Source organism: Triturus cristatus, chromosome 2_2 (assembly GCF_964204655.1).
Source record: "Triturus cristatus chromosome 2_2, aTriCri1.1, whole genome shotgun sequence".
In the NCBI taxonomy this organism is placed as follows: domain Eukaryota; kingdom Metazoa; phylum Chordata; class Amphibia; order Caudata; family Salamandridae; genus Triturus; species Triturus cristatus.
In genome coordinates, this window is record NC_140582.1 from 775,469,023 (window position 1) to 775,483,891 (window position 14,869).

At 42.5% G+C, this 14,869-nt stretch overlaps 1 protein-coding gene across 2 annotated transcripts in view; it reads left to right on the forward strand.

Annotated features, from left to right (window-relative positions):
- SGCZ (sarcoglycan zeta) overlaps positions 1–14,869 on the forward strand; it is a 4,297,431-nt gene that overhangs the window by 4,142,676 nt on the left and 139,886 nt on the right. The window lies entirely within an intron of this gene.

The following is a 14,869-nucleotide window of genomic DNA, read 5'->3' on the forward strand; positions in this document are numbered from 1 at the left end:
ATAACATTACAGCATACAATGAAGCAATAGGATCAAAGTACATGGGGGCAATATTTATGACTCCCAGTTGCTTCGCGCTTGCACAGCTCAATGTGGTAAATGCACGTGCAACTGAAAGATTATATTTATGAAGCCACACAAGACCACTTTGAGTGGCCCTGAGTGGCTTCATATATCTCAAGTGTTTCCACACAACTCTCATGGGTTTTGATGCATTCTCAGATTTACCAGAATTCCTAAACCTGGGAATGCACCAAAAATATACATCTTCCCAGGTTAGGAGTAATGACTAAAACTATCTTTACTTCTCCTTATTACTCCCTCTTTCTATGTGTGCTGTATTCTGCAGCACTGATAGATAGAGGAAAACACCTCTCAGGATTGTTTTTGTGCCAGAGGGTACCTCTTCCTGCATAAAAGCAATCCTGCATGCAACGCACAACACCTTGCACCATGGTCAAGAGTGCCTGCATTGGTGCTAGGCAGCCAAAATGGCACCAGCGGAGGGGTAAAGGCAAGAATGCACTGTATTCTGTTAAATATGGCACATTCCTGCCATTGCCCTGTGACACAGTGCAGTGCAGCAAGGTGACTTGCTGTGCTGCACTGAGAGACAATTCTTTTTTTGAAAACTGTGGGCAATTTCTTTTGTGAACAATCCAGGTAAACATAGGATGGAAAATGCTTCAAATCATGTTGAATTTCCTTGTGTGTTGCAACTGGTCTCCTTTCCGCTCTATCAGGAGCTTTTTTTAAATAGTAGTTCTAAGTAATAAGAGAAATGACTGCTGTTTACGAAATGTGAAAAAGTACACGCGGGTAAATGTCATTCTTCAACAGGGAAGATGTTGATATGAAGGTGTTATAATCTTGATTTCTATTCAAATTACTCTCATGTGTTACATCTTTTGTGCGTATGCAAGCGCCTTCCAAGTGTAACACAAGGAAATGTTAGTCTGTCTATGTGATAAATGTAGTAGCTTCACAAGTGTGTATGGTATCCCTACTGTTTCCGCTGACAGGGCTTGTATAGCTCTCCTTAATCCGTGTCACCTGATTTTCTCTGTTGCCGTGTTTTTGGCTGCAAATTGATATGCAGCATAGGTTCAATAATCTGCCACCTGCTCACATGAAATAGAGCACAAAAGGGCAGTGCAACATTGGCCAATATTGAACCCATACAGAGCACACACGAGCATCCATTACAGGATCAAGGAGGTCAGTGTGTGATGTCTATCATAGGATCTGTACTAGAAGCATACACCTCCATTCCAAATTCCTATGTGTAGGCAAGCATAGAACGGTAACGAACACTTTAGCACACATATAATGCATGGGATTTTTGGGAGCAATTAAAATATTTTTCTTCATTAGCACCTATGTCAAAGCACAGTCCGCCTAACATTTTAGATACCAATGGGTGTGTGCACTGATCAGCTTAACTAACACCTGTGTAAGTCATACTGAAATTAATCCTGGGTGTAGATCGCGTAGTAACGCTACGCATAGCTACACAAAATGCACTTTGCACTATGCAAGCTATGCGTAGCTACGCGAACTGCATAGTGCATTGTGCAAAATGCTGTTCGCACTGATTGCACAGTGCCGGATGCTTGTCCGCACTGTGCAATCACTGCAAACGGCATCTTGCACAGTGCAAGCAGTCGTTTTCTGCCGCTCGAGTAGATTTGTACTTGAGCGGCAGCTTTCTCAAAGCAGACTGGTATTTTACTCATCACGAGCGGTCGCGAGCATACGCGACCACTCGCAATGAGAAACCTGACCTTCCCGCATTGAGAATCTCGCCAGGAGGTTTTTTTCCACGCTCGCGATTGGCAACTTGATTTTGCTGATTGCGAACGAGGAAAAAGTCTTGCCGGGATGTTATTTTGCTCGCTCGCAGTCGCCATTTTGACATTGAGGGCCGCGGGTAAGCAAAAAATGCCTGCTACGTGTTTTTGCACTGTGCTACGTGCAATTCGCGTAGTTGCACAAACTACGCAAACTACGTGAGCGTAGTGTAGTCCTACGCCCAGGGTTAACTGAAATGCGTGATGTCATGTGACTTGGGTAGTGAAAAGAAACAATGACAAAGACAAATTCCAACTAAAATGGGGGTGTATGCTTCACAGTGTTTTCAACGGGCGAAATTACTTCAGAAAATCACATATTTTAACTGCCAGTGCCAATGACGATCTATATGTAGACAAATTCTCGATATCAGTTGCTTTCCATTGGTGCATGCATGTTTCCGTGTGTTTATTTCGTTCATGAAATTACTTTGGGACTAATCACGTAACAATAAGTGTGAGATGAGGTACCTATGAGTTTTACTTGTCTTTTCATTATAATCATATTATAAACATAATTTTAATGTAATGTTGTTGAAAAATGGTCCTCTTTGAAGAGTCACCGTGAAAGTTTTGCCTTTGCCCTCTTTTTCTGACCTTCTTTTTGTTGTCTTTAAGATTCTGGGCCATTTACCACTGCTGACCAGTACTAGAGTGCATGTGCTCTCTCCTCTAAACATGATTTAATTGGGTTAGCCCTGTTTGGCATATTTGATTTCCTTGTAAATCCCTTGTAAAGTTGTATACCATATACCCAGGGCCTGTAATTCAAATGCTACGACTGGGCCTGCAGCGCTGCTTTTGCCACCCACAGAATCAGCCTTTCAAATCTGTCTCAGGCTTGCCACTGCAGAGCCTGTGTGTGCAGTTTACTGCCACTGCGACTACTTGTGAAGCCTTAAAACTCCACTTTAATTACATATAAGTCACCCCTGAGGTAGGCCCAAGGTTGCCCTAAAGGCAGGGTGTTAAGTAATTAAAAGGTAGGACATGCACTTTTATGTTTTGCAAGTCCTGTGAATGGCAAACAGCCTATTTTGTTATCCACCACTATGAAGCCTTCTCCTTAGCATTGGGAATTCCTTAACCCCTTAACTGCTGGGCCTTTTCCTCCCCAGTGCTGAGTCCTTTTTTGGCTATTTGAGGTAGTTTGTGATTAGGCGTCTGTAACTTTTTGACCACATAAGGTATCGACGCCAAATTTGCGTCCTTTTCTTCCAAAATCATGGGGATTCTAAAGGTACCCAGGGTTTGTGGATTCCTTTGGAGGGGACCCAGAAATTACAGGTACATTTAGTTTTGTTTGGGAAAAATGCCTACAGATGAAAGCGTCTGTTTTTTTCCCTGCAAATGGTATCAAAAAAGGTTTGTGGTGCTGAAATCACCATCTTCCCAGCTTTCAGGGACAAGTAGACTTTTGTCAGAAAACCAACATTTTTTACACAGTTTTGGCATTTTTCTGGGACAAAGCCTATTTTTGATATTGTTTGTGCTTTCAAACTCTTTCGAGTTAATGGTCGAAATGGGTATGAAAGCAATAATAGATCCTAGAAAGCTATTCATTTTAGAAAAGTAGACGAAATTCGGAATTCATCAAGGGGTTATTTGTGTAGATCCTTCAAGGTTTCTTTATAGAAACTAACCGTTGAATATAGGAAAAATTGATAATTAGTTGAAAAAAACAGACATTTGTGTCAACGTTTTCACCTGTAACTTCTTCTAATTATGACAGCTGTTTGAAAACAATATACTGTTACATCCGCTGGACCTTTCTGATTGTGAGGAAATATAGGACTTGTAGGTTCACCAAGAACTCGATGAACCCAGAGCCAATAACTGAGCAGCGTCTTGCAATAGTTTTTTATTATGTACCGGGTATATAGCAATTATTTTGGGTAAATAAATACATGGAAAAATCGGTATGAAAGACACCTATGTATTTCTGAAATTGGAACAAAATGTAAAGTTTTAGAGAAACAGTAGATATTTGCACATTTCCGAAATTGTGAGTACCCATACTAGCATGAGAATTAAAGGTCATTTTTCAAAATGACTTACTTTTTATACATTGTCTTTCATTTGGAAGGCAGAAATGCATTTAAAGTCAATAGGTAATAACAGTTGCTCTACAATTCTGTGTTACCCTAAGTCTCCCGATAAAAATGGTACCTCACTTGTTTGGGTAGGCCTAGTGCCCGCGACAGGAAACGGCTCAAAACGAAACGTGGACACACTTTATTTTTAGAGTGAAAACTGATCTTTTTTTTGCAAAGTGCCTTGCTGTAGATTTTGAACCCTAGCTCTGCCGGCACCTATGGAAACCGTTAAACCCATATTTTTTGGAAAACTAGACACCAAGGGGAATCCAGGATGGGGTGACTTGGCTGGCTCTCACCAGGTTCCGTTACCCAGAATCCCTTGCAAACCTAAAAAAATGTCCAAAACCCCACATTTTCCTCACATTTCTGTGGTGGGAAGTTCGGGAATCAGCGTGGATCCACAAAATTTCACCCACCCCGTGTTCCCCAAAGTCTTCCGAGAAAAATGGTACCTCATTTATGTGGGAGACACACCACATTTTCATTGTGAAAACAGACCCTTTTTTTGCAAAGTGCCTAGCTGTCAATTTTGAACCCTAGCTCTACCGGCACCTAGGGAAACCTATCAAACCTATAAATTTTTGAAAACTGGACACCCAGGGGAATCCAGGATGGGGTGACTTGGCTGACTCTCACCAGGTTCTGTTACCCAGAATCCCTTGCAAACCTAAAAATTGTCAAAACAAAACACATTTTCCTCACATTTCTGTGGTGGAAAGTTATGGAATCTGCATGCATCCACGAAATTCCACCCACCCTGCATTCCCCAAAGTATTTCGAGAAAAATGGTACCTCAATTGTGTGGGAGGCCCAAGTACCTGCGACAGGAAATGGCCCAAAACGCAATGTGGACACTACACATTTTCACAGTGAAAACGGACCCTTTTATTGCAAAGTGTCTAGCTGTAGATTTTGAACCCTAGCTCTGCCGGCACCTACGGAAACCTATCAAAACTATACATTTTTGAAAACTAGACACCCAGGGGAATCCAGGATGGGCTGACTTGGCTGACTCTCACCAGGTTCTGTTACCCAGAATCCCTTGCAAACCTAGAAAATTGTCAAAAAACCCACATTTTCCTCACATTTCTGTGGTGGGAAGTTCTGGAATGTGTGTGGATCCACAAAATTCCACTGACCCCGTGTTTCCCAAAGTCTTCCGAGAAAAATGGTACCTTACTTGTGTGGGAGGCCCAAGTACCCGCAACAGGAAACGGCCCAAAACGCAACATGGACACACCACATTTTCACAGTGAAAACGGACCCTTTTTTTGCAAAGTGCCTAGCTATAGATTTTGAACCCTAGCTCTGCCGGCACCTAGGGAAACCTATCAAACTTACACATTTATGAAAACTAGACACCTAGGGGAATCCAGGATGGGGTGACTTGGCTGGCTATCACCAGGTTCTGTTACCCAGAATCCCTTGCAAACCTAAACAATTGTAAAAAATTCTGGAATCTGGTGGAAAGTTCTGGAATCTGCATGGATTCACAAAATTCCCCCCACCCCACGTTCCCCAAAGTCTGCCATAAAAATGGTGCCTCACGCATGTGGGAGGCCCAAGTACCCGCGACAGGCAAGGGCCCAAAACTTATTGAGGAGACATCAAAATTGGCTATCACAAAACAACCTGGTTTTGCAAGGGGGTCACCTGGGTTTTTGGCCCCGTGCTCAGTGGCCAGCTAGGGAAACCTACTAAACCCACACATTTCTGAAAACTAGACACCCGGGGGGTTCCAAGGAGGTATGGCATGCATGGGTTCCCCAATGTTTTCTTACCCAGAATCCCCTGCAAACGTTAAATTTAGATGAAAAAATCACTTTTTCCACACATTTTTGTGTGGGAAAGTTGTGGGATCACCGGGCTGACACAAATTTCCTACCACCCAGCGTTCCCCGAGGTCTCCCGATAAAAATGGTGCCTCACTCATGTGGGAGGCCCAAGTACCCGCGAGAGACAAGGGATCAAAACGTTTTGTGATAAGCAATTTTGATGTCCCCTCAATATGTTTTGGACACTTGCCTGTTGCGGGTACTTGGGCCTCCAACACGAGTGAGGTACCATTTTTATCGAGAGACCTGGGGAACGCTGGGTGGTAGGAAATTTGTGTCAGCCCGGTGATCCCACAACTTTCCCACACAAAAAATGTGTGGATAAAGTGATTTTTTTAGCTAAAATTGAGGTTTGCAGGGGATTTTGGGCAAGAAAACGTTGAGGGATCCATGCAACCAATACCTCTCTGGAACCCCCCGGGTGTCTAGATTTCAGAAATGTGTGGGTTTGGCTGGTTTCCCTAGCTGGCTGCCGAGCACGGGGCCAAAAACCCAGGTGACCCCCCTTGCAAAACCAGGTTACTTTGTGATAGCCAATTTTGATGTCTCCTCAATATGTTTTGGGCCCTTGCCTGTCGTGGGTACTTGAGCCTCCCACATGAGTGAGGCACCATTTTTATTGTGAGACCTGGGGGAACGCTGGGTGGTAGGAAATTTGTGTCAGCCCAGTGATCCCACAACTTTCCCACACAAAATTGTGTGGAAAAAGTGATTCTTTTCAGCTAAATTTGAGATTTGCAGGGGATTCTGAGTAAGATAACATTGTGGGATCCATGCAAGCCATACCTCCCTGCAACCCCCTGGTTGTCTAGTTTTCAGAAATGTGTGGGTTTAGTAGGTTTCCCTAGCTGGCCGCCGAGCACGGGCCAAAAACCCAGGTGACCTCCCTTGCAAAACCAGGATGTTTTGTGATAGGCAATTTTGATGTCGCCTCAATACGTTTTGGGCCCTTGCCTGTCGCGGGTACTTAGGCCTCCCAAACGAGTGAGGCACCAGTTTTTATCAGGAGACCTGGGGGAACGCTTGGTGGTAGGAAATTCGTGTCAGCCCGGTGATCCCACAACTTTCCCACAGAAAAATGTGTGGAAAAAGTGATTTTTTCAGCTAAATTCGAGGTTTGCAGGGCATGTTTGGTAAAACAAAACCAGTGAGAGCCACGCAAGTCATTCACCCTCGTACTTCCCCCTTTATCTACTACTCAAAAATTTGAAAGTTTGCCTAGGTGACGACTGAGCTAGGGCAGAAAGTCCCCTGCTTCTCATATTGACAAAATTCTTTTTTTACAAAAGGTCATTAAACCGCCACAAATATAAATCTAACACTAATTTGATAAAGCTAATCCACCACTTACACTGGTTGGTTTTAGCACCTCCAGAAATGCTGGCTTCAGAGCACAAATACTTATCAAAGTATATGAATATTGAAGCCAAGCCATCTGAAGGGGAGCCATAAAGCCACTTCACGGCACCAACCACTTTATGGTCCATTCACACACCATTCCCACACCACACACAAGACTTCCATACCGCCATCCCTGGGCCCAAACAGCCAGATCCCTTACACTCACACAAACATACCGCCACCATGCAAGGGCCCATCACATTCATATGCCACAATACATAATTGGTTTGACTATACTTTACCACTTGTCAAGTCTCCACCTCCTTCTCCTGAACGTTACCAAACGCATGCCCAGTGAACCTATACTAATGGCTTCCGTGACAGCCACATGAGGCTCAGGAAGACATGTCTTTCATGCACCTTTAGTGCACTCACTATGCTAAATCCAACTCCTGCCAGTTTGTGGATCCAAGTTGGAGGGTGCCCGAGTATGCCGCAAAGTCATTCCTCAAGCTGAGCAAGCACATCTACCTTTGAAACTAAGGCAAACATTCTGGAAAGTTTCTAACTTTAACATCATAAACTATGAAGAACGGATGAATGTAAAACATGGGTAGACTGTGACAAAGTAGCATTTGTTCAATCCACCGTTATGTGCAGTGACTGTAATGCACTTATCATACAGCAAACTGACCATCTACTAAGTTCTAACGGAGGATGAACATGGCAAGCAGCATTGACCCATAGGTACTACAGTAAATTCAATGTGAGTGTGGCAGCAATAGATTGGAACACATGGGTGAAGATAAAGTCATGACGTGTATCTATACTACATTTACTATCTGCCTTCTATCTTTGCAATATTCCTCGGAAAGTGCACCTACCGTAAGCTGTTCTAACCTGTTCGTGTGTCTGTCCTCAGAGTCCTGACTAATCCTGTCCAATTTTCAAGAGACCCTATACTAATGCCGTTCATCTCTAGCTACTTGAGGCTTGAGTAAACATTTCTGTCACGTGCTATCAGTGCTCTCACTATGCTCAATCCAACTCCTTCCAGTTTGTGGATGCAAGTTGGGGGGTGCCCGAGTATGCCGCAAAGTCATTCCTCGAGCTGAGCAAGCATATCTACCTCTGAAACTAAGGCAAACATGCTGGAAATGTTCAAAAGCTTCCTAAAGAGAACATCATAAACTATGAAGAACGGTTGAATGTGAAACATGGGTACTCTATGACAACGTGGCATATGTTCTGTCCACCAGTATGTGCAGCATGGGGATGATAACGCACTTGTCAATTGGCGCACAGAACAAGTACCACGTTCTGAAAGCAGATAAAGGTGTTGAGAAGTCCATGATTTCCTGAAGTAGAGAAACAAGTATTCTGCACCTGCTTGCGTAGTGAAGGAGTGGCCCACAGACAGCAGGTATCAAATCACACCAATTGAAAGGTTTACCTATTGGCTGCTCCACCTCAGTCAATTTCCCAGTATTTTGCTTAAGTGTGATACAACATAAAGCAAGTAGGAAAACAGAAGGGAGGCTTACTTGGGCACTGGGGAGAGTAAACGCGAGTCTCCTGCCACTTTACCTGCATCGTGCAAAAACAACAGTTGATGGACAGAATGCAGAACAATGTCATACATTCACCCCAGTACAGAGATCTGGGCTTAAATCCATTGTTTTTTTGCTCACCATGCCATTCCAGTTTGAACCCAGCCATATGCAAATCAGTCTTGACCCTGTGCCCCATGGGAACAGTCCAGCCCGTACTGCCAAGCCAGGTCCTCCCTGGACTGGAACCAAGCATCCTAGGACCGGTTTCGGGGGTTCACTCCTCTTCAGCCAGGATAGCTTGATTCCAGTGGCATGGAGAGCACAGGACTCACGTCTGAGCATACCCGTCCCACTCGGGGTGACAAATGCAAGAACAACAGTTGATGGACAGAATACAGAACAATGTCATACATTCACCCCACTACAGAAATCTGGGCTTAAATTCATCGTTTTTTTGCTCACCATGCCATTCCAGTTTGAACCCAGCCATATGCAAATCAGTCTTGACCCTGTGCCCCATGGGAACAGTCCAGCCCGAACTACCAAGCCAGGTCCTCCCTGGACTGGAACCAAGCATCCTAGGACTGGTTTCGGGGTTTCACCCCTCTTCAGTCAGGATAGCTTGATTCCAGTGGCATGGAGAGCACGGGACTCACGTCTGAGCATACCCGTCCCACTCGGGGTGACAAATGCAAAAACAACAGTTGATGGACAGAATGCAGAAAAATGTCATGCATTCACCCCAGTACAGAGACCTGGGCCTAAATCCATTGTTTGTTTGTTCACCATGCCATTCCAGTTTGAACCCAAGGCTAACCCCACATCTGGTTCTGTAAAGTTCTTCTCTTCCCCTACCAAGTTTTCAAGAAGTCTGAGATGACAAAGGACTAATGTCAGCTTCCTTTGTGCATGCTGGAGTCAAACCCTTTGAAATGTAAGTGTGGCAGGGAACAGTTTCACCCTTGAACCACCATGGCAGATGTCTCATCCTGCCAACACTTAGTCTCCCTTTGTCTCACTGTCTGGTAAGAACACACAAAAGGCAGCAACATGGGAAAAGCAAACACAAGGAGAAATAAAGCATTTCTCCTTGTTTAGCCGAGTTAAGACCAGGCTTTCCCTGGTCTTAATTTTGGATCTGCCTCCTATTTATGCCACCCTTGTAAATCGGGGGGCGCGTCAAAATCAATGGGTGTTGCAGTGGATTGTCCATCACAACACCCACTGCCCACCCCTTTCACACTAAGCATAGCGTGAAAAGGGGCCTTATTTACAAAGCAGTGTTAAACCATGTTAAGTGGCTTAACGCTGCCTTGTAAGTAAGGCATAGCCCCTATCACCACAGGAACGTTGGAAAAAGTGATGTTCCCGTGGCGATAGGAGCTTGTACATATGCTCCTGAGTTCTAGAGTAACTACCATTGTCTTAAGAATGGTTATCAAAGTAACAAGTTGTACCATGTGAATATCTTAATACATTCACATTTGACATGAATGTATGATATGAGTGGACCAGCAAAAGAGCTATTTGAACGTGTCTTGGATAAGTTGGTGTTTTAGCAAGGTTGATGTGTATATTTAGGAAAAATAATCTAAGCCACAGCTTCTGTGTGTCATACAGTGGGTTATTATTTTGGTAATGGTAACTCAAGCAACATAATAAAACGATAAATTGTTAGGTTACAACATGGTCACTGGGAAACTCTCCTCAACCCATGGTTACTAGAGCACAAGCAGGAGGAAGCTATTTCCCAGAGAAATGTATGATAGTCTAAAGCAATAATCAAACAACATAAAGCTAAACAAAATGAGAAAAGTTCCAAATCAAGAAAAATTGATTAAGCCAAGTGACACAAAGATAGGTAAAATTAATTTCAAGAAGGATATATTAGTATTTGTACTAAAAATATAAAACCGTTCCCACAGGACAGATAAGGGTGCCAACGTCACTGGTAGGCTATGTGTATTACTCCAAAACAGTTTTAAGAATCCACTATTGTTCCAAAAAGAAACCAAGAAAACATGAGCATCAAACTGTGCTTCACAGGGTCGGAAAGGTCAGGAGACAGAGTCATGACTTCCTAGCTGGCACACTTCAGTGCTTTCATTTGTTCTGCTGCTCATGTGAGACTCGATTCATGGCTCCAGATGTGAGGCAGATCACTCTGTCAGCTCTTCCTTCTCCTGTCAATTTCCCAAGTTCTTGGAGCTGCTGGATACATCACTTTTGGTGCCTGCTACAGCCCCCAGGCCGCAAGGAAGGCTCCAAGTCTCGAGCTCGCTCTCCCGTGAGGACTCCACATATTCTCTGCATTCCATTCCCAATTTGCCTGCTACTCCTTCTACCCAGAATGGAGCCACTCTTAAGTATTTTGTTCTCCTGAGACATACGTCAGGAGGCCAGCCATGTGAAAGACCTTTGGAGAGCAGTTCCCGTCTCTGGGGGCAAGTGGAAAACACAAGTCCATCATGCTTCGCGCAAATCAGTCCGGATTAAATTTCCTGTGTATGTTTTCATCCTGGTCCAAGAATGTTCTGATGCGTAGGTGAGGGGACAGTTTTTTCAGTGTTTTTGATTTGAAAATCTGTAGATCCAATCGCAGTGGAATTTCAACAAAAACCAATCCTCTTTTATCAACATGTCCAATTCCACCTGACTGTAAACCTTTCCAGTGGCTTCTGGTTAGCAGCAGTCAGGATCCCATTTCAGGAAATGTTAATCAGTGTCCTTGACAACTAGCATGGCCCTCTAAATCAAGAACCCAACACTGAATAGTATTGTTTTTTGCAAGACATACCACTTTATTCTCCTCTCATGTATCTTACTGCAGTGGGTTTGAAGCTACAATTATAGCCATGTTTGTGGGTGCTATAATTGTACACTGTAGTCCACAAAAGAATTTCACTTCTATACCTCTGGTTCATTTCTTGTGCAAATTGATCATGGCCTGTAGTGAGCAAATTAGGTGATGTCAATTTTATCTCATGACAGTGACACAGTAATAATGACGAAACAATTGGTACATAGAAGGCCAAAACAATCAATTTTCACAGATAAATAAGTGACAGATTAACACCAAAAGCGATGCAAGGCTACGTCACCATGCCAAAATCTGGGTTAATTTGTTAAGATTTCTTTTTACTGTAACCTATCCCTTAAAGTTACCATGGGAGTTAATATGGAGAAAACAGGTTATAAGCATGTCTATAGATTTGGCCCTCCTCCTTTAACCATACTCAATGAAAACTGGAGTGATTGAATCAAAGTCAATTACATTTTTCTTATAGTCCCTTTCAGATTCATATTTAAGTGTTATTATGAAAGTAAAATATGCATTTCAGAAGGAATACATGCTTTAGAATAACAACAGATCTTCGAACAGTGGTTCGCTGTCTATATATATTACTAGTACTATCAATAACACAGCAGTTTATTCATAGTATAACGTTCAAATGCATGCTTGAGAATGCAAATTTACAGATCAATAAAAGCCATAAAATTATTATTTAGTATAGGAATTAACCGTGAATTAGCGATTAATTGGCAGTATTATTCATATTTATGAGAACATCGATAATGTAGGGGGGATTTGTAACTACAGAACACATTCATCGTGTATTTATTGAACCAAATTAAAATTTGATGCCAATCCTACACGGCCGGGTTTTTAATATTTTTCTTTTACGTTGTTTCATGGTAGAAACGTCTCTCCTTCCCTGCTGAAGTTCCTTTCCCTTTCCAAAACGTTATTCGATAATTTACACAATAATTATTAAAGTGAAAAATATAATCGGGAAGAGTCAAGAACAGAACAAAGAAGATTCCAGGAATGTGTGACATTTACAGTAATATAAATGATAAAAAGCATCATCTTATTAAAACATCAATAATTTACAGTAAAGAATTTACCGATTATAAAAAATTACAAACTCTGCAACACACAATCCACAAATGAAAGCGTTGGGAAAAATCCTAGGGCCGGATTACATTTTCTGAAAAACATGCCCTTCATAATCAGTAATATAGACCTTCTGGAGAAAACTCTATAAAGCTTACAAAAAAGGTAAAATGAAGCAAACTCTGTGGCACACTTTTGTTGCAAGAACATTTACAGAAAGATGCAATATTAAATTGATTCAAAGGGAAGCTTAGTTTCCAAGGAATACAGCCTGAACCTGGGCCTCAGTTTGAATCTGGTAGGCAGCAAATGTTACCAATAGGTGAATTATCCGTCCTAAATATGGTTCACACTAGTAGACGATTTAATCAATTCATAATTACTATTAGTGAGCTATCTAAACTCCTGTGCACTTCTATCCATGTTCTAAGCCGCCATACAGGTCTTTCTTATCTATGTTTTATCAGTTCTAGACCATTCATTTCTGCCCTGATGTAAAAGATCCCAGGAATCTTCACACCCATTTGGCAGGAAAGACAATGAACTTTTTCTGTGTGGCATACTCCACACTTATCACCACGACAGCAAAAGGGCTAGTCTAACTTGATCCTCCACATAAGATAAGACGAACTTCCCCTAAAACGCATTGCAAGACACAGTTTTCTCACACTTGGATAATACTCACATCCTTAAAGCCCAAAATGTCAGACCCATAACACAGCACAGGCAGAAATTTCATGATTGTAAATTTACATAAATGAACTGATCGGTTTGCAACCTATTGTTTGCAGCCAGGTTGAACAGAAAGGCTACGGATTGAGCAAAGGCTTGTTTCCTGCTCAACAAACAGAGGGCCATATTATCAAGGAAGGCGATAACATTATCGCCGCTTTAGCGGCAGGAAACGGCCGCTAAAGCGGCGATAATGGGCTTGATAATATGCCCTTGTGAATTCCCATAGAAGCCCAGGTTCACACCAGAACCTGGGCTTCTAAGGGAATTCACAAGGGCATATTATCAAGCCTATTATCGCTGCTTTAGCAGCAGTTTCCTGCCGCTAAAGCGGCGATAATGTTATCGCCGTTCCTTGATAATATGGCCCAGAGTTCCCATGTGCAAGCTCCATCAGAGATTACTGCCAGGTACTGGATCTGGTACACCCTTCCTAGCTGATGTCCCTTGATTGTACAATGCAGAGTTTTTACATTTCTGCATCTTCAGGTGACAAAAAGCCTTTAGAATGACTGTTTTCCAAACTAAGTTCATGCACAAAATTTACAAAGGCATCAATCAATGGTTTCAGGCCTTTGGGGGGGATTCTAGCAATGAAGACCTCATTGTCAGTATAAAGAACTACAGGGAGGGGCTTACTGTTAACTAGCAGCATATCCTGACCATTCCCAATAAGAAGTGCCTCTAAATCGATGATATATGTCACAAACAAAATTGGTGCAAGAATGCACACTTGTTGAACACTATAGGGACAAGGAAATGAGGTGTAGCACTGTTTGTTTGTCCCAACTCCTTTCCTGAACACATATTGCACCTCTGGCATTATGGACTGTTCTTCAGTCCAGTCTATCGACCAATCCGGCACAACCATTTCTACAATTTTAACTGAAGAATCGAAGAGTAAAAATTGGTCGATAGTAGCAATGGTCATATTGACCGCCCTTTTTTTTTTAATTGGAACTACAATCGCTGCTCTCTAACATTGCAGCAAATCAGTTTTATAGGCCAAGTATGGGTGTGTGAGTGGCAGTATGGTTGTATAAGTAGGTATATGAATAGCTGTGTTGGTATGTAAGTGGTTGTGGGGGTGTGTGAGTGGGTGTATCAGAAGTTTTATAAGGGTGTTCATGAAAGTGCCTCTGTGGATTATGTCATTAGTGATGTAATTTGTGATGTCATTAGTGATGTCACTGACCATGTCATGAATGATGTAATATAGGAGGTCATAAGCAAGGCAGCAGTTATAGTTACCTGAGCTAACTATAACTTACACCCTCGCAATGCACTGCTTCTGACCTCACATATTACATCACTCATGACATGGTCAATAACATCAGGTGACATCTCAAATGACATCACTGATGGCATCACTGATGACACCACTCATATACTGTGAGCTTTATCAAATTATGCCAAAGTTATTCAGTTATAACTATAGTTATCTCAAATAACTATAAGTTGTGCCCTAAAGTAACTATAACTCCTGCCCCTGCCATGCACAGGTCCAGGTTCAATGATGTAATTCCAAATGTTTTAGTGAGGTTATCAGTGATGTTGCTGG